Source organism: Pinus tabuliformis, chromosome J (assembly GCF_031772625.1).
Source record: "Pinus tabuliformis cultivar Carrire ecotype Pingquan chromosome J, CPIR1, whole genome shotgun sequence".
NCBI classification, from domain to species: Eukaryota; Viridiplantae; Streptophyta; class Pinopsida; order Pinales; family Pinaceae; genus Pinus; species Pinus tabuliformis.
Genome location: NC_142295.1, coordinates 1,371,633,163 through 1,371,653,971, shown reverse-complemented (window position 1 = coordinate 1,371,653,971; position 20,809 = coordinate 1,371,633,163).

Genomic DNA, 20,809 nt, shown 5'->3' with positions numbered 1-20,809 from the left:
CTTAGCAAGGAAATGTGCCCAAAGACCCAAGAAGACATGGATTATATGTCTAAAGTTCCACATGCATCAGCAGTTGGAAGCTTATTGTATGCAATGGTCTGCACAAGGCCTGATATTGCACATGCAGTGGGAGTTGTAAGCAGGTACATGAACAATCCAGGAAAGGAACATTGGATGGCAGTGAAATGGATTCTCAGATATTTGAAAGGTACCACAAATCAAGCATTATGCTTTGGTGGTGCAAACATTTCTCTACAGGGATATGTTGATGCAGATATGGCAGGTGACAGAGATAACAGGAGGAGCACTATAGGATATGTATTTACTGTTGGAGGAAGAGTTGTAAGTTGGGTTTCAAAAATCCAAAGTGTTGTTGCACTTTCAACAACAGAAGCAGAGTATGTTGCTGCTACAGAGGCTAGTAAAGAAATGATTTGGTTACAAAGGTTTATGGGTGAGTTGGGTAAGAAGCATGATATGGGCACGTTATACAGTGATAGCCAAAGTGCCATTCATCTTGCAAAGAACTCAGCATTTCATTCCAGGACTAAACACATACAGCTCAAGTATCATTTCATACAATCAGTGTTGGAAGATGGAGAGTTGAAGCTGGAAAAGATACACACTAGCCAGAATCCTGCAGATATGCTAACAAAAGTTGTAACCAGGGAGAAACTGAGAACATGCTCAGTTTCAATTGCTCCTCAAGGATGACGATGAAGATGAGAAACAGCCAGGTCCAAAGAGGAGTCATTGTCCAGCAAATGAAGCAGCGGTGGAGTTGCTACAATCATTCTCCAAGTGGGAGATTGTTGTGTATGGAGCATGATTGTTCAAAGGTCTTTGTTTCAGCCGGATGTATACCCCAGGAAGTCTTGTACACCCCTCCACGCGGGGGGGTGCGGGGGGGACTTGTCCCCCCCGCGGGGGTCCGGGGGGATGATCTGACGGTAGAACTTATGTTTAGTTTAGGGTTTTTTGCCCTAGAAGGCACCCCCTCTCTTTGTATGAGGGTATTGTATTTGAGGCTGTGTGATAGATGTGTATTCTGTGAGTGAGAAACAGAGAGGTGAGACTATGAGAGAAAACAGAGGATATTACAGCGGATTTGCTGTAGGTTGTGTCTCTTCATTTTTCTGGATAATAGAAAGGAAGGACTGCCTGTTCGGGGTGGACGTAGCCCAAACTGGGTGAACCACGTATATCTGTGTCTCTCTTGTTTTATGTGTTTTTTGTGTTTATATTTCTGCAATATTTTATGTGTTCCATTGCTTCGTAATAAATAATTTTCTAACATGACGATGGTCTAAGCAACTCTTTTTCACTCTTTTTCTAGCTAATTAAACTGAAAAAGACCATTAGAGCATTCTTTTTAGGCACTTTTTTCTCGCTCATAAAACTGAAAAAATCCTGAGTTTTGTCTTTAGGCTCATTAAACATTTATAAAGATGACCTGTGCATCCTTTATGGTACTTTTCTCACTTGTTAAACTGAAAGATCCCGAGTTTTTGTCACCGGGCTCATTAAAAATATACGGCAGCAACAAGAGCACTTGCTTTTTGGGACCATTTCTTGCTCTTAAAATCAAAAAATCCTCGAGTTTTTCCCCTCCTTCGGGCTCGTTAAATATACGATGAAGGAATGAGCAGTTCTTTTACCTCTTTTTCCTCTCTCACTAAACTGAAAAAGATACCTTGAGTTTTCTTCATTTGACTCATTAAAATTTGATGAAGGTATTGAGTTTGTCGTCGTGTGACTCATTAAAAATTTACGACGAAAAACGAGCTTAGTCCATCTCCTCGTACTCGTAACAAAATGAGGTCGACATCTATTGAACATAGATTTCTCTTTATCCGGATTCAATAGATTAACTCACATAAAAGTAATCAATCCGAGTATACTATTAACCTTTTTTCGCACCCGGTTAACAACTATGACAAAGGGACCACCATGGAGTCGTTCTTTACGATCTTTTCAGACTCTCTAAATATGAAAAGACCACCTAGTTGTCTAGTCTAGACTCTTTAAATTACACAGACAAGATATAAAGTCGCTCTTTTTACGATCCTTTTAGACTCTCAAAACATGAAAAGATCGACGAGTTTTCCTATCTGCACTCATTAAACTAATTAGATAAGGCATAGAGTCGCTCTTTTTGTGGTCCTTTTCAGACTCTTAAAAAATGAAAAGATCGACGAGTTTACCCGTCTAGACTTGCTAAACTAATCAGATGGGGAAAGTGGACAATACAACTGCATTTAGTATTAGAAAGTGTGGTTTGGCAGCAGTCGTTCCCTTGAACATGGCACTCCCTCAGATAAACCTTCCTTGTGATGGCCTCTCAATATGAATCCTACCATCCTATGAGTTTAGCCTATATACCCCGATGTTCTTGCATCTCTGTATCCTAACACTCTTTGGTGTTCATGAGTCTAGTGTTGCATGGTTAAAACCATTGTCGTGACTTCTATTCTTCAAGGGTTAACCTTTTGTTTCCTCCATCAACCCATTAAGCATATCCTTTCATCATTCCCTCTATTGTTTAGACGCAATGCTCAAAGATTCCGCAAAAAACAAATCATTCTTGTCTCGTTTTGCATCGATTGATGTAGGACACATTATTTCCTACCTCTCGATGGGTATCCTCCTATCGACTTCAACACTCTATCTAAGAAGACAACCCAGAAACACATTCAGTGCCTTGGTACTTGCAAACATTAGTGGCAGGTTGCCTTGTGTTTGATCAGGGGTTCTCATTATTGGCTCCTGGTTAAGCGATTCTACGGGTGTTCGACGACAAAAACATCTTTCACACTCGCTAGATTGTATTGTGCATATTGGAGACCATCACCATTATTGGTGGCCTTCCTCGCGTCTGTTAACGATCCCCATTATTGACTAGTAATCAGATGATTTCGTGCATGTTCAACATCAACGCATATATTCACATGTATCGATCTATGCTATTCGGTGAAGCAGAAATCAAGACCTTGGGTAGAGGCTTGCATCACTCAGCCTTGTTTCCTCTCCCAAGTTGCGTATATTGTTTTTTGGAGACAGCTTATAAGGATGATTTTGTTATGACACCGGATCTACATTGTGCTTATCGGCAGCCAGCATCATCATATCTCTTTAGAGAAAATCACTCTGACATAGCTACTGAGCATGGGAATACCCGACTCAGGACATGATTTTAGTAGTTTTATATATATGCGTTGTATCAGGTTTCCTGTAACACCCGAAGCTCCAATACTCTCTCTCTTTTTTGAAGGAAAAATACAGTTAAGTAAAGTATTTCGGCCATCATCATAGCCTTTGATCTCATACTTTAGGGGGCATCTGTTATACAACAAATTGACCTCCCCATCAACTCAGAGGGGAAAGACATGATAGCTCAAGCAAAGACCAAGATCACATGCCTTGTTTCCACACTAACGCTAGCTATGTGCTGATACCCTGCTTTATAAAGCTTCTTTGCAAGCCTAAGGGTGCATTAGTGACCTAACTAACTCAAGTTTCTAGTTCGAGAACAACGTTAGTCGATGCTAGTGAAGTTCTAAGGGTCAAAGGAACAAATTGACTCATAAATATCTAGATATTTGTTCCTAAAAACACTTAATAAAAGCAAGGAAACATCCAGGTTTGACCTTTTTGGAGGATTTTTAATCCTAATGAAGGAGGCAAATGGGAAAGAGCTGAAAAGCATGGAAACTTCATTGCTTTTACCCTAGGGAACTCAAGGAGGAACTTGGCAACCCTAACTCAATTGCTACATAAGCAAAGCTAGGGCTATGGTGATAAGGGTCAGAGCATTTGAAAGGATAGCATACTTGATTGTTGAGCATTGTCTCAAATCATAAGAAGTTGGTAAGAAGGGAGAGAGAGAGAGAAGCTGGAGGGGTAAGGGAAGGCTGATACAATAGATGGTTGTAATCACTCTTCCAACATTAATATAGAACTGCAGTTGTACTGTCTACTCCATGGTGTTGGTATTGTCATTCATTCATTTTTTTGTCCAATACCTTTTAGCATGAGTAGCTTAGTTATGTGTAACTAGATGTTCTTTTATGTATTCATGTATTAGTTATCAGAGTTGTATGTTGTGATTATGCTTGTCTCTTCTATGTGCAGGACTTGATCTGGAGCCAGCTCAGGGGACTTCCACCTAGCTGCATTGTGCTCTCCAGCAAATCTACACGGAGGCTTGAGGTAATCTACTTCTCCTACTTTGATAGTTAGTTATTGTTTATGAACATGCATGTAACTTTGTGACGGTTGCAGATAATCTTACATTCTGCCAAAGGTCCCAGGAAGACCTTTGAGGGTATCTTCATTCTCCATACACCATGCATTTTATCCTATAGCAGCGCTCCCATGAGATTAATCCGTCCGCAATGGGATTTACCCAATCTTTCTCTCGCGTGGTTATTTTGTAGATGCAGTCCAAATCATCATCACTTTCATAATCATGCACCGGCTTTGTATAGCACGATCCTTCAGCAGGGTCCAAAGGTATAACTACGTGTAGAAACTTCTTCTCAAAAATCATCTTGCACTCCTTCAGATTAATCACCCCGTTCATGTCAGTGGCCCAATAAATTCCTAAGAGCGTGAGGTAGGGATTGTTGTCAACAACAATCTCTATTACTTCAAAGTCTGCTAGCGCGCTTGCTCCCTCAATATCCATAGTGATTCCCTGCAATCGCCCCATGGGTATTATTTTCTACTAGTTCGCCATTCGCAGTTGAATAGGAGACCATTACAACGTAGGTCTCCCCATGCGCTCCCATGTCTACTTCAGAAGAACGTTTGCATCCGATCCTAAATCCAGAATCACTTGGTCCATCTCATATTCTCCAATCTATGCGATTAACTTCATTTCTCTTCCCGTCCTCGTCTTATGTTTTCCAATCTTCCGGACTACATGAAGTTCTCCTAGTGTGGTCCCAATGTATCTGTTAATGATTTCCTGCAATCCCTTTATAGCTTTACTATCGTGCAGTAGCTTCATGCATGTTTCCAAGAACGTCATGATCATAGATGGGTCCATCTCCAACTCTGGTCTATCTTTGCTTCTTGAAGTGGAGGCATCATCGAAGCTCTTCTTAGCTTCCATGAAGGTTTCCTTAGCGTGCTCCAAATCAAACTCTGCTTCTTTTACCAAAGCTTTGTGAACCCAAGCACTATCTTTAGACTGTTTGCCTTTATCATCTCCCATCAAGATTCCACTTCGGAGCACAATGTTCACATTTAGATCTTCCTTGCGCAGCTCAGACCTCATCATCTGCAGGTTCTTTGTCGGGGGAGGTGGTAGCGCTCCCTTGTCGCCTATCCTAGCTATCAGCGTAGGACAATCTTCCATGTCATGATCAAACAAGATACAATATAGACATGATGGATGCTTTGGGTTCGTACAATCATGGGCATAATGTCCTGTCCCTTCGTAATTGTAGCATATCAGCTGTGTATGACCTCTTCTAGGTCCTCCTCCACCTCGGCCTCGTCCACGTCCTTGAAGCCTTGTTCACGCCACTCCTGTGTTCTAGTCTAGGGGTCGCATTTCGGCCTGAACCTTGTAGGTGGGAGTTCTATCCATCATCAACTCATAACTCCTACAAGTGCGCTCATCATGTCCCACCAACCTACAATAATTACAAAACAATTGCTGCAAATTTTGAGTATACTTTTGTAACAAATGGCAGTTGTCCGTAGCGTGTTTCCCTCCTATTTGACAAATTGCGCACCACAAAGCAGGCACTGCACTAGGTCCTTCTTGTGCTCTCGGCCTTAATGGCATTGGTCCTCCTCCCATGAGGTAATTCGTGAACACCGGGAAATGGTCCTTATCAATGAACCCGACCCTTTCATTTTACGCACCATACCTATTCGCGCACTTCTAGCCAGGCTATCCTATCCTGTTTCAGACTCTACATCTCAAGGCATAAGTTTTTCAACTGAGTGTGGATCTGCTGAACTCCCAAGTTAGGATCTTGCATCAGGGTCTCATGTAGCCTCATCGTGATCTCTAAGGCCTCTTCCTGAGTCATTAACTTCTTCTTTGACAATGCGCTCCTCAAATGCGATATTAGTGATGCTACAAACCATTCGTGATGTTGTCCATCCGTCAAATTCATATTAGCTTCGTGAATCGTACACTTCAACCTCTGATCCAACTCCCAAGGATTTTCACCTGGTAGCATTGTGATTTCTTTGAACCCAGTGATTGACTGCGCCTCTGACTTCAACCTACTAAATTCTCTTTTTAGCGCTACTTGGATATCCGGGATTCCCGCATTTGGATTATCATTGCAGTGCTTAATATACCCAGTCAGTGTGCGATCCTGCAGAGCGCTGACAAACGTCACTTTCTTTATACTGTCATCTATAACTCCCTGTGCTTACCATATGGCTTTTATGACGAACCAAAATTGGTATAGATCCTCATTTCCTACTCCCTTGAACACAGGCAACTTTATCGTGCTTGCCATATTGACTCGCGGTGGTGGCAGAGGTGGTACGGGTGAAGATGGAGGTGAAGGCGGTGAAGCTGGTGTCAGTGTGGGTGGGGGTGGTATGCGCGAAATTATTTTCCTTATCAGATGGATCGCACTTCTCGAGAGACCTTCGCGAGCTCTTCCTTGTCCCCTTGCGGAGGTGAAATCAAAGGGCTATTCTCTGGTCCCTTCCTTCGTTTTTGTAGGTTTGTCTACTTCGCGTATCTCCGAACATCAAGGTAATTTCATATCCCCATTTTCACACAATAGCATTTTAATCCAAGTATTCTGAGACTTTTCATACTTACCTCGCGGTCCTTTGAGAAAGCGTCGCTCTGCCTCGTTATAGCTGACTGAAGTATCTACCGCGAACTCAGTAATGAATCGTCCTATAATCAAATCGATCCAATGATCAACAGTGCGCGCGATCTTATCCTCCAATGCTTCCAATCTGTGCACCAACTTTGGGGTCCACACAATAGGACCATCGAGCTTCCACCTTCCTCGGCCATCTGCTAGCTTCACGATCCATTCGTGCAACTCAGTAGGGAAAGATGCGAAAAAGATCTCATGGATTTCTGTGTACAAGTAGCAATCTAACCACTCTTCTTTTGTCAGTCGTGGATTCCTGTTCTCCTATGCTGCGAACTCGTGAATCCTCCAATCCAACCAACCTTCAATTTCCTTCTTAGTTGGATTCCAATGATACGACATCAAACATCTCTATGCAGATTTCGGTCCCGACGACGGAACCATTTTTTGGCTTGAAGGGGCGTGACCTAGGTTTAGAGTTAATTAGCCAAATGTATACCTACACTACTGGCCCTTTCGGCATCAGCCCGTGGTGCGTGGACTGAAGTCTCACCCAAAGCAGTATGGGGGGATGCTGGAGCCAAGTTTCCGTACCCTTGAGATGTATGGGGGGTATATTTAGTCTAACTATGCATGGCTTCGTGCAGGTCACTTCGCGCACTTCCCTAACCTATGAGGCATTCGCAATCTGTTATAATCGCCTTTGCATAGCCCTAACCAGGGGTTGGGGTGCTTTCGTGCTGCTAAGGAAGCGATCTGCGTTATTTCCCCAAGTTACACCACATATCTTACTTATCTTCTTATAACTGCTAATTAACTTCGCGTAAACAGATACTTTATCTTAGATTCACTTAATCAACACAATCATATAAGTTCACAAACCATATAAACAGTGAAAATACAATTTATGCCCAATACATTCAATGCAAAAAATAGTAAATAAATACACAGGAATGGTATAAAACTTATCTTTATTAATGCTTCAATCAGTTACAGACTCAACCTGCCTTGTGCACTCAACTGAAGGGGTCTACGCACTCAGCTGTAGAGCCTTCTCCTACTCTAAGACCCAATATTCGACTCTACCCTTCAAACAAGACTCAATTCTTCATCCTTCATTCATGGCTTCCTTCTCTATTATTTACAACTTAGAGCCTCACTCTATTTATACAATCCCATGGTCCAAAAACCATGGTTAGATCTCTGAAACCGACATTACATTACAAAAATGAGGGCAGACAACCCTATGACTCATTTACAAGCTCACGCTCCACACCCACAAAACACGGAGTCTTTACATCGGATTTAGTCGAAATCTGGGCTTTAAGCCCCGAAACTTCCCTTGGGGGATCCTGCACCCAACAACAAGAGATCAAGACACAACAAAGCATGCAAATACAATTAAAATATTCAAAATAAACCTACTTAACTGATCAAGGAATGTTAATCTAAATGATACATGAGCATACACATTTAGGGAAAATGAACCAGCAGTTGTATATTAATAGAAAATAAGGGGAAGCATACAACCAAGCATTGATGTTGATAGGATCTCCTTGAATGAATATCCAAGTCCAAGCTAAGCTCTCCAAACACTCCTTCTCCAAGCCAAATGAATAGCATATAGGCACATCTTAGCATAAGGATGCAAATAGACATAGACCGACCAACCTCTAACCTTTTGGGAATTGGAGAGGATGAATATATAAGTTGCAAATGGGATTTAGGATCTATTTAAAGATAGGAGTAGGCCCTCATCTCAAGGAGGTAGCTCATAGGGATAAGACTAAGAGGCCAAGTTGGGAGAATTCAACCTCATCTATGCCAAACAACCTCCAACTCGCTACTCTAGAAGCTTCTAGATCATGAAGCTTCTCATCCTATTTGGGAAAATTTCCTTTTTGGGATCATCGTGGGTATAAAAGTAAACAAAGCAATGTCATCGTGGGTCTAGCATAGTGCAACATGTGACCATCACGGTTTTTAGCCTCATAAGGGAGATGATTCTCAAATTAGGGTTTAAGAGCCATTTCCTTCAAGGGAAGCTTAAGGCATTTTCCAATCAATCTTAGGGAGGATCTGAGTTGCATATTTGGATGAGTATATTATATGATGGTCATGTTTCAGGCACTTCAGGGTATGTCACAGGGAAGTGCAAGAGGTGTGACAAAATATTGTGTAACAAGGGGAAACCAATAGAGATCTATAACATTCCGTAGAAAAACAGTTTTGAAATATGTAACTTTATTTAATGTCCCATATCTTAGGGTATCATTTTGAATTGGTTCAAAACATTGTCCTAATATTATTGTAAGATTATCTCAAGTATTTCCAAAAATATCATGATCACACAAAGGGATCTCTAAGTCCAAAAATAAAAAGACAAATATATCAAATGGAGTGAGGGTAAAAAAATCTCTTAGTTACAAGTGCGTACCATGAGGAATAGAACATTACTAGTGGAATATGGTAGAAGAATTGAGGCAAGCTAGTGATCATAGAGTTGCAGAGATTCCAACAAAAGTTGTAATTCTAGAACAATGCCTATCTGTAGACATTGTGACATTATATGCATTACAAGCCTCACGTCTACTTGCAGATCATATGCCAGACTCATACATTACATACACTGACAAACAGAGAGGTATTTTAATAGAAATAGATGCCAGAGATGATAGGTTATCCAGATGTTAGTTGACAGAGACACATATGTCATTAAGAGATGACAAGCATGCAGAGAACATCACTTAGACCATTGGGATGCTAGATGTCAGATGACAGGGATGATAGAGGATCAAAGGATAAAAAGGAATATTAGTCATTCAAACGTTGAGAATGCCAAAGTGTATACATTAAGGTTTCTAGAATATGATGATAAACTGACATATGTGTTGAGTTAGCCAAAGATATGCTAGAAATTTCATAGAATCAACAACATTGACAACAATTCTTGAAAATGTTTGCAAACATTATGTGGGATGTAGAAAGTGACTCGAGCTCTAATATCTTCAAATCAAAATATTCTCAATGTAAGGAAAAAGTTATTATATTTAAAATTCATTTCATTTTATAAGCATCAAAGAAGCATGAAATCTTGATTGCACCAGTCCATAAAGAAAGCACCAACAATTGCCAAAAGCAAACTTTAGGTTCAACTACCGTTTTTGTCAATTTGTGAAGTGGTTCCATATCAAAGGTATATATTGCATGCATGATTAAGAAACATGAGTAGATACACAGGAGGATAATCAATTCATGTTAGTCAGAATACCTTTCTACATCGTCGATTTAGAAAGGATCTCTCAACAAAGGGTCTTATTGGTTAAACAATTGGCACATGAATGCATTCTAGTTACTAGATTCATGCATGTATGTGGCATTGTATGAATCTAATAATTCATGTATAATCTATCATATATAATGAATGATACCATCGATTCATGTTATGTGATTAATTAACAACAATGTGGCTACCCAAGATGTCATGGAATTATGTAGATGCACAATAGGCGACGATTGACTTATAGAGATATGGCAAGTAGTATGGCAGGTGGAATCAATTGCAGAAGTATAGCAAGCCAAGCACTAACATAAATGGGAAGATCAAACATTATTTGCAATAGTTGTTTGCAAGATTAAAAGCATGTTTGCAGTCATTGTTTGTAAATGGTGATTCTCCTAGAATCTTGAAAGCACAGCTTCATTATTCACAAATGCGTTGTTGTTGGAAAAAGTGAGCGCATTTATGTTGGGTCAGCCAAGAAATCTATGATTGGTACTTGCATCCTGAGATGCATCGAATGCATTATAAAGGCATGTATTTCATTAATTCTAATAACAAATTAAAAAACTATGGCATATTACGAATTTCACAACTTATTATCATGAATATTGTGCCCCGACTTCATCTTAAAACATCACTAATATTTGTAAATAAAAGTAAAATAAGTTTAAACCAAAAGGTAACCTAAGTATTTTTTAGTTCATTTCAAAACACTTCATCATATACTTGCAAAGATGCATGTCTTTGATCGAAACTTTTTGTATTTTATGCATGTCTCTTGGGCCAATAATCATCTCTTTGAGGAAGGAAATGATGGCAGATATAATAGGTTCTATCTTCATGAGAAAGAAAATAATTGGAAACAAGCCCTTAAAAGCCCACATTCTTAGTCAATTTGTTGAACTCAGTTGATAAATTTTCCTTTTTCATTATATTCAACCTTTTTAATTGAGGCCCAACATGGATTCAATAAACAAGTTCAATTCAATAGTGAAAAAGAGGAAGTTGTTGCAGTGATTGCTCATGAATTGACACATTATAAGCTCAACCATACAATGTATTCCTTTGTTTCCATGTAGGTTATTACATTATTACCCATGCCTATATTTTCCAAAATCAAATTATGTCATATTAATGTCGTTTTACACAATCAATGAGTTTTGTTAAGTTTCCAACCCCTTGCCTTTGATGTCAAAGGGGAAGGTAAGTAGAGGTAAGGAACATGATATTTAGGGAAAGAAGGGGGAGGATTACAATGTTGCCATCAATTTCAAATGGGTATATTGTCGACATAGTTATCATTGATGGAAAAAGAGTAGTAATCTAGATCTCTTCGACTACCAGAATTAACCAAGATCTTCTACTTATGTGATGTTAGCAGAATTACATATGAAAGAGTATTTAACAACAACATGTGCATACTGTAAAGAAGATGAAACACAATGATGACCATCAAATCAAAGAACAAAAACACATTGATAACAGAGTTCATCCTGTGTGGGTTATGTCTTCGGGCCCTGGTGTCAAGAGTAGGGAGGTCGCTTCATTGAATGCTTCAAAATGATGATGATGATGTACATGGCATATTCTTTGTCATTACAAGGATAAGGACCCTCAAACAAAGTGGCATGTCTCTCCATGACACATTCTTTGGAACTGTCACTCATATGGGCATTCCTTCAACATGACAAGATAATAAAATCTCACATGAAGTGGCATATAAGTGTCCCTTAACATAATGGTAATCAGGGATCTCAACAAAAAAAGCATCATCTCAGCGAATCAAAAGAAAAGCATGACATAATTGCATCATATACCTCCACTCTCGGGGATGGCCGAAAAATTCAAAGCTCAACCATTGAAACAAACATCACCGTTGAATTTGTGGCACAAAATCGTGTTGAACGACTATAAAATTTGCCCCTTTCTGATACTATCAAATTATGGACCCTCAGGAATATTAAAGATTCCCCCAAAGATTTCTTCTTGAAGATGGCCGAAAAATCCACTGCTCGGATGAATATTCTGAGTACACCATTACGCTCCCTATGAAATTCTATGAAACATGTCTATAAAGTCAACATCATTCTGACATTAGAAAAAATTAACCTCCAAAGGGATATTTTAGATACCACAAGATTATCTAAAGATTCTTTCCTACTGGACACCTGAATTTATGCTACTCAGATGGATATTCTGACTAGATGGTTGGATTCCTGGTGAGAATGTCTATAAAAATAAATATAATCTTGAAAAATTCTGACACTGGCACCTCTGACCCTCTAAGGGAATATTTTTGGCATCTCGACATATTCTCTAGCTCATGGTTCCTCTCCTCTACTCAACTCATGGTTCCATAGGTTCACCATCCTAGCCGCTCCCCAATCAAATGGTTGGAAAGGATCTTTACTAAATTTTTGGTAAGAGTTTTCAATGGGGTCATTTGGCCTATTGGTAGAGGCTCTGATTTGGAGCAGGTAGGTCAGGGGTTCCAACACTACCGACCCCCCTACATGGAATGGCGTGTTGGAGTTTTTGAACTTCCAGTTTTATTTGACACATAATATATCTTTTGGTTGTGAGGGCGCCAAGGAGGTGGGCCGACCGGACTAGATGGGTGGGTTTGAGCCCCGCCGCCCTCAGAATATGACATATGGAAATTGTTGTGTGGGTGGGGGGTCGGGTCTGCCAGCGGGTGGTTCGCTGGTTAACACATATATGTATATTGATATGGAGCATGACTGGGGGTGACGGGGTTTGACTACTTGCCACCCCAATTATATTTTATTTTATATTTATCTTGGTTCGGTGGGGTGGGTGGGTTCGACGGACCCGTCCCACCCCATTTTTTTAATATTTTTGTGTTTTTATATAACAAATTGATTTATTTTTTTTGTTGAAAAAAAGGGTTATTGGAAAAATTAACAATTCGGCAAATTCGCCTATTCCGGTGGCTAGATTCTGTGCGCCGACCTGCTGCCATTTTTTTACCTCCTTAGTCCTGCCACTTGGCCAAGTTTGACCAAAAATTTGACTAGCTATAACTTGACCATACGAACTTGGATTTGAGTATTATTCACAGTCTTGGAATCAGAACGCCAAGTGCTATGATCTGGTCCTAGTTTCACTTCAATATAAAGATTTTGATGTTTGAGTTATTTTTAAGCCACTTCTGAGTCTGAGCGTGTCTAGAGACACATGGATCATTCCTCCCCACTCAGGAGATTTTGGTCCCCCAAAAGCATGAACATAATTAGCATCTGCTATGTTACATTTGTTGCACGGCAAGTGTCCAGATAGCTCACCCTTCCTTCTCCTTCACCCTTGTCCTTCGAAGCCATAAGTGATGAACTGACACCTGCATCCTCTGCAAACCTATAGTACAATATTTTCAAATTACATGCTCAATTACATGAAAAAACATGACTCAAACATCCCCATACTTTCCAAGATTTTATAAGACATACTCTTTGGTCAAGTTTACATTAGAATAGATACCAATACCCTAGCTATCAATAAAAGGAAAAAACATCATCATTGCTTTAATAAGCGATGGAAAGCACATCATCACTCTTACATTTATATCACAACACATGATTTACAAAAATGTGGTCATGACCAACTACCATATCTAGAAAAATCATCTCTCACTCATGAAATTGAATGGGTCATCATCTCCCTATGGCAGATTCGCTTGTGGAATATCTTCACTAGCTGGTTTCTGTACGGGCACTTTGTCCTTAAGATGTTGCTCTAGATGGAGCCTCCAATATGTGGCTCTTTGATGACCACCTCTGTTGTAATGACTGCAAAAATTCTTCTTCCTCCAAACCTACTTAACCTGCTTCCTTCTGTGATGTGGAGAAGGCCTTTCATGCCTCATCATCTTTCTTGCTACCATTCTCTTCCAGCACTCAACAATCACATGGTTATGTAAACCAAAAAAACTACATGGTCTTCTATGCCATGATTTATGTTCATTATTAACAACATTCTTGTAATGAAAATGAACTCTAGAATATTAAGACTTTTTATACCTCTCTTGACTCTATTTGGTGTGATTTTGGTGATGAGAGCTTTCCTTAGCTCTTCCTCTACAATGTGCATTGTCATGGGAGGATTGTGATGTGTTCCAACCATCCTCTTTCCTCTACAGTTTCAACAATGTCTTGGAAGCTTCTGACACCTTTGAGTACTCTCCTTCAGTGTATCCCAAACTTGCAAATTGAGATCTTTGTACCACCTCTAATGGCTAAGTCATTCCTTGGCCATTAACACCAAGTCCTCCTCCTTTGTACCCCTTCTTGGTAAGGAATTTCATGCCAGTTCCTGAAATGAGTACCTCCATGTTTCCAACATAAATATTGTCATGTGAAAAATAAATTGAAGAATGATCAACATTGTTTACCTCTACTGTTGATTTTGCAGTAGGTGATGATGGTTTCACTAAGCCTTCGTTGCACTTCAAATTTTCCAAGGCCTCTTCTATGGCTCATAACTGAAGTTGTAGTCTATGCTTCTCATCTTTTTCTTCTCATAGAAGCCTCCTTAATTCAAAATTGTCTTCTTGAAGGCTCTAACTGATCTCCTCATCTGAATGATGAGAAGATGATGAATAAGATTAATGTATAATCAAGGGGGTAGATGGAGCATTCTCCTCTACTCTTTATTTTTCATGTTCCTCTCTTGACATCTTCTCCTCATAAGCTACATACATTATGTCTACCATTTTTGACATCCTGTAGAAGGCCTCGTACATATATCTGTCATCCTCCATTTTATTTCTTGTTGTAGATTCAATCGTTCACACTTGCAATTCACATTAGCGAGAAGACCACTTTGATACCAAAATTGATCTGGATCTCTTCATCTAGTAGAATTAACCAATATCTTTTACTTCTGTGATGTTTGTGGAATTGCATATGAAAGAGTATTGAACAACCACATGTGCATACTGTTATCACCTAGATTGACCTCAGGCTGAAGGGAGGCAATGCCAAGGTAACCACAAACCAAGCTTAGCCAAGTAGCTAGACCTACTAGTCCGGGAGAGGGCTCTCTCCATAAGGATATCAGTCAAGATGACAACATCAGGTAAAGGATTTTGGGCTATATATAGTAGCTCGAAGGTTTTTATTGAATTGTGTTGGTGTTTTTCCGGATCAGGAGGAGCTAGGCAGTTTGGGTTTGGGAAATTAGGTCAGAAATGCAGGTTGTTCTATGGGGCAAGGTAGGTATAGGCTTTAGCAATTTAGGCTTGATGATGTGAGGTGTTTAAGACTGATGAGGTGCTAATAAGGGCATGTAACAATCATTGATCCTTCTTAAACAATAGAAAACATGAAACATTGAATGATTTCCCAAGGCAGAGCACTGATACAATGGATTCTACCTATCAAACTTGAAATCATTCAATTAGAAGCAATGAAATGAATGATGGAATACATAAAACATGTAAAAAAATGATCAAAAATGAAGAAACTGTACTAAAACTCCATACCACAGGGATCCCATAAAAACAACTGCAAATCTTATTAATCTCCTTGCCAAATTGCTTACAATGATGTACAATCAAGCTCTAAGCATCCAACTGAGTCCAACCCCCTACAATGAGGAAGAAGAATAAGATATAGACATTGTTTCAACCTCCTCCCATCCTCAGGGGTCGAATCCCCAAGATGAGGAGCTAATCTAACCAACATTGAACAAGAAAACAGGAATATAGGCATCTCAACAACTTGCCTCTAAAAGTGAAAAACTAATTCATTTGGGCTCAAACTAACTCCTAAGCAATGAATCTACCTTCTATTACTATTTATCCATAATATTTACAATCCATGACATCATTTGCATAGGTAAATTATCCACCGTGAGAGAGAATCCATGATTACATTCAAAAACTAGAAAAATAGCAACCCTGAGCAAAAACTGTGAAAAGCGCAACGCCACTGGGCAAAAGTGCAGTGCCAGTTTCAGGTCCCTTTTGGAGACCTTCCCGACATCAAAATTGAGCCCATGATAGCTCATTAGAAAGGTCTTCAAGTCTACTTTCTAGAACACCTATAAGTTTTTCATTTGGATCTCATTTGACCCATCACAACTTGATTCTCCCAAGGTTGCTTCTGTGTGTCCAAAAAGTGGCAGAAAGGTCATTTTTAGGGTGTTTTTTGACCTTTTGGTGGGCCAGTTCTACCCCAAAACTTTTGAAAATTGCTAGGGTGCATGCCTTCATCACTCTAAATCCAAAAATGCAAGCCATTTCTTCAATGGGTGCCCCTAGGAAAAGCGCACTGCCTAGGAAGTTTTTCTGTGTAATGAAATTCAAAATTGCAAATGATAAAAATTGTTTAAAACTTGCCCAAAATTGGTGTGAAGAACCACCATCATGTGCTTTGATGAGCCAAGGAGGCTTCAGCCAGAATTCTAAGTCTATCCTCCCCTTTCTTGCCTTTCAAAGCCCACCTTAGCCTAGCTTTCATTCTCTTGACCCTCATATTGCAAATCTTGTTTTGGGTCCTATAATGATAGGCCATGTGTATGATCATTTTATTATCTCTGTTGGCTTTCCGTAGCAATTTCTCAAGGTGTAGGTTGACTCTTTCAAGAAAATTCTCCCTATCATTTTCAATCTCCTGCTCAATAGGGGTCAAAGTGACTTGTGCCTCTTTGCCACTTTTTCGTTTCATCTTGAGCATTTCTAGCTCCATGAGGACTTGTTTGTCACTCAATTACTTGTTTTCTTGCTCCAAATATGTGATGACATATTTGGCCCTCTCCAAATTGTCTACCAAAGCTTGTACTTGAGATTCCCTTTCTTTTATGATGATGTCTTTGATGGTTTCTTTGTCCTAAGCCTCCAAGTCAATGATATCAACTCCATGATGAGTATAATGTTGCTTCGGCTTATCATGCCCAGTCAAGTCAAAATATCTTTCATCCTCATCATCATCCGGCATCTTTTCCTTTCCTTTGTGTAACTACTACACCTGTACTTGTTGTGTTGAAGAAGAAGGCAAAGCCCCTTCCACATCTTGTGGAGCTAGCATTTGCCTATGAGCTGATGAAGAAGGCAAGGCCCCTTCCACATCCCGTGGACAAAACACTCGCCTATCTGCTGCAAATAATCTCCTAGTGCCCCTCTGATATGTCATGAAAATAGGCACCTCAGTAGTTTTAGCTGGGCTAGAAGGTCCTCCTGCTTCTTGAGACACTGGTGGAGGAATTTGAGGACCCCTGAATATCTCATGAGAAATGAAGGTCTCCCAAGGGATGTTAAGGAGACTGAGATGATGAAGCACAATGACCTTGATCAGGGAGTAATGATAAAGGTTTCTCATCTGTTGAGGGTAAGGCTTCCTTTGGACAATAAAAGCCATCTTCTCAATACTCCTGAACAAGTAATAAGGGATGTTTAACATCCTCACCCTGGTAAAATGCATGAGGAGCCTGATATGATAAGTATACAGCCTGGAGAACCGACCCTCACAAGTGAAATACTTCATGATGATTTTCATCATGGGGACATACTTGTTCTCAAGAAACTTGAAAGGAAACAGTCTCTTCACCTGATTTCTATACTGGGGTTTGATATAAGGTTCATAATAGTACTCATCTAGATCCTGGTGCTTGAACCACTTCTCCCCTACATTAGGAATCCTAGTAGCATCTGCAATAATAGAAGATGAAATGGTGAAAGTTACCCTAGCAAGATTCACCCTGTTGTCATGAAGATGTGCTGCAAAAATCCTAGTGAGCTCCGGGTGATATTGCACTCTCTCAACCTGTTCACAGAATTCATAGCAGCCAAGGTACCTGAAGCATGTGACAGCCAACTCTGAGGCCTGCAATTCCCTAAGGTTTGATGGCTCTTCTCTAATAATCCTGCCTCCCTTGTGTGGTTTTTTCGGTTGCATGGCTCCATCAATTGAGGTCTATTCTTGATCTGGAATTGATCTAAGACAAACAATTAAGGTATTACAGACTCATGTGCCTGGATGTGCCTATGTTATTTTATGCAACGGATCGATAAGATTGCGAAATACACAGGCACTGAAGTAGTTAGAGAAAACATAATAGCTAAACATATAAACACAACAAGTTTAATAAGGAGTTCACCCAATACTCTTGGGCTACGTCCCCCGGTCCAGCCTTCAGTGGTGACCTCTCTATTATGTTTTCTAAGAAGATTTTTTACAACAGTAAGCTCAATTTGAGTCTCACATATAGATATAAATCAGCAAGACTGTACTTGGATCCCCCAAGTCTCTGGAGTACACATATTCTCTTTACTAATACTCGACCTCTATTGGTCACAGTAGTATGAGCCCAATCTGAGACTCATACATGACAGGCATATACAAAGAGTTCACTTGAAGCTCTCAAGCCTTTTCTAGAGTACACAGACTCTTTGACTCTCTCTGGCTCTATCTTTAACTCTAGCTCCATGTTGCCTCTACTTCTGTAGGTCAACTCAGCTTCTTCTCTCTCTACTCTTAGCTTTCTGCGTCTAACTAACCCACTTCTCTCTCTGTCAGTTCGTGGCTTTAAAGCCAATCTGCTTTCTGACTATTCATTTCTGCTTCCCGGCTTTCCGGTTTCCCTGCCTCTGTCCGTCTGAATCCCTCTGTTCTGCGTAATCATCACTATATAATGCCTCATAGGGAGGTGGCCACCAATTTCGTAATGAACTGAGTGTCAGTTCTCTTGGACATTTTCGAAACGACCGTTTAATCCATTAACTCCAAGACTGCCCACAAAACATGACCTTCTACCAACGCATCATCCACCTCAGACTTCAAATCTTATACAGCTCTTCCTGTTTACCTCATCAAATCCGGTCACCCATCAGAACGCATCTCTGCCATTGATTTGGAGCCTCCAGATCCAATGATCATCGTCCATATCGGCCGGATAAGTAACATGACGTTTACCCATCTGATGTGAGCAGTTTTCTCTCTCTTCCGCCAGACACGTGGCACCCCTTGTGTGGCATCAGGCAGCACTCGGTTGAAACCGATAACCGCTCGAAGCCCTTCCGATATTCTGCCAGTTTTTGTGGGACCCCACTTCTGACAGAATCGACACGATATCCATTGCATTTTATAACTTTTCGGGACTGGGCACTCGAGGCTTTTCCTTCTTTGAGGGGTTTGCCCTGCGATCGCATATCATAAACTACCCCATTTCTTAAATTGACCTCTGGTTTTGCTAATTTGTGGCAGCGCACGTTACCATGAGCCGATGGTCTACGCACTTGACCGAGGGTCCTTGTTGCTCTGTGCTATTCATAAATTGCAACTATTTCGAGGATATCTCTGATAAGCTTGATCTTTATAAGGCTTTGAAACTTTGGCATGATTTTTAAAGAGTTCATGAAAACTTAGACAGTGTTCTAGGATCCAATTCGAATCACGGCCTTCCCACTGAAAAAGCTTTTGCACCACTAAAAGTTGGTTTTTAAGCATCAATCAAGTGAGGGTATAGATTCCTCGCTTGCCCAATTTCTATCCATCTTTCACTGCTTGGTTTTGAACCTTTGAGCCCAATCCTGAGGTTCTCAACATCCCCTCTGCGCGTAGTTCTCACCTTCTTGTCTATAACTGTATCTTCCTGCAATTCATTGAGATATTCAGGAAACAGATCATCAATAGAAGGTAATTGACTCTGCTCTTCGTGATCTTCAATCAATGAAGGTTCAAATAGTCTCAAGCTTTCTACATTAGCAACTGAATAGATGTGCATGTAAGCTGGCAGATCAAGGCGAAAAGCATTCTCACCAATTTTCTCAAGTATTTTGAAAGGTCCATACCTTATTGGCTTCATCTTCTTACCTTCACCTTGTATTCTGTCTTTGCTGATATACAGCCAGACTTGATCACCAACTTGGAAACTATGCTTAATCCGATGCTTATCATGCCTTGCCTTGTACTTGGCTTGGCTCTTTTCAACTGTTCCTGTACTTCCTGTTGAATCTCTTGGATTTGTTCAATGAACTTGGTTGCCTTGTCCACATCACTATGTCCATCAACCGCTATGTCCTTACCAAAGACAAAATCCAAGGGAGACCTTCATGTGAAACCAAAACAAGTCTCAAAAGGAGATCTTTGTGTAGAAGAATGTTTAGCTCGGTTGTAAGCATGCTGCACATAACACAAATGTTCATCCCAAATCTTGGGATGCTTGCTGCAATAACCTCTGAGCAACTGGATCATTGTCCTGTTGACCACTTCTGTTTGGCCGTCTGTTTGCAGATGAAAAGCTATGCTCTTCTTTAGTCTAGTGTCCATCAATTCCCACAGACTCAACCAAAATTTCCCAACAAATCGGGAATCTCGATCAGATATAATGGAAGTGGGTAATCCAAAATGAACCCATACATGCTGAAAGCACAAATTTGCAGTTTTTTCAGCTGTAATCTGTTTGTTACAGGGTATTAAAATACACATTTTGCTAAACCTATCCACAATAACATATAAATAGTCGTGACCTTTTCTAGATTTAGGCAGTCCCCCAATGAACTCCATGGAAACACTTTCCTAAGGATGAGAAGGAACTGGTAGTGGAGTGTACAAGCCTAGTTTTCTATTGTTGGGCTTGCTTTTAGCACACATGGTACACCCTCTTACATATCTAGAAACTGTTTCATTCATTTTTGGCCATTAACAAAATATTTGCAGCTGTGAAACAGTTTTACTTACACCAAAGTGACCTGATATTAGAG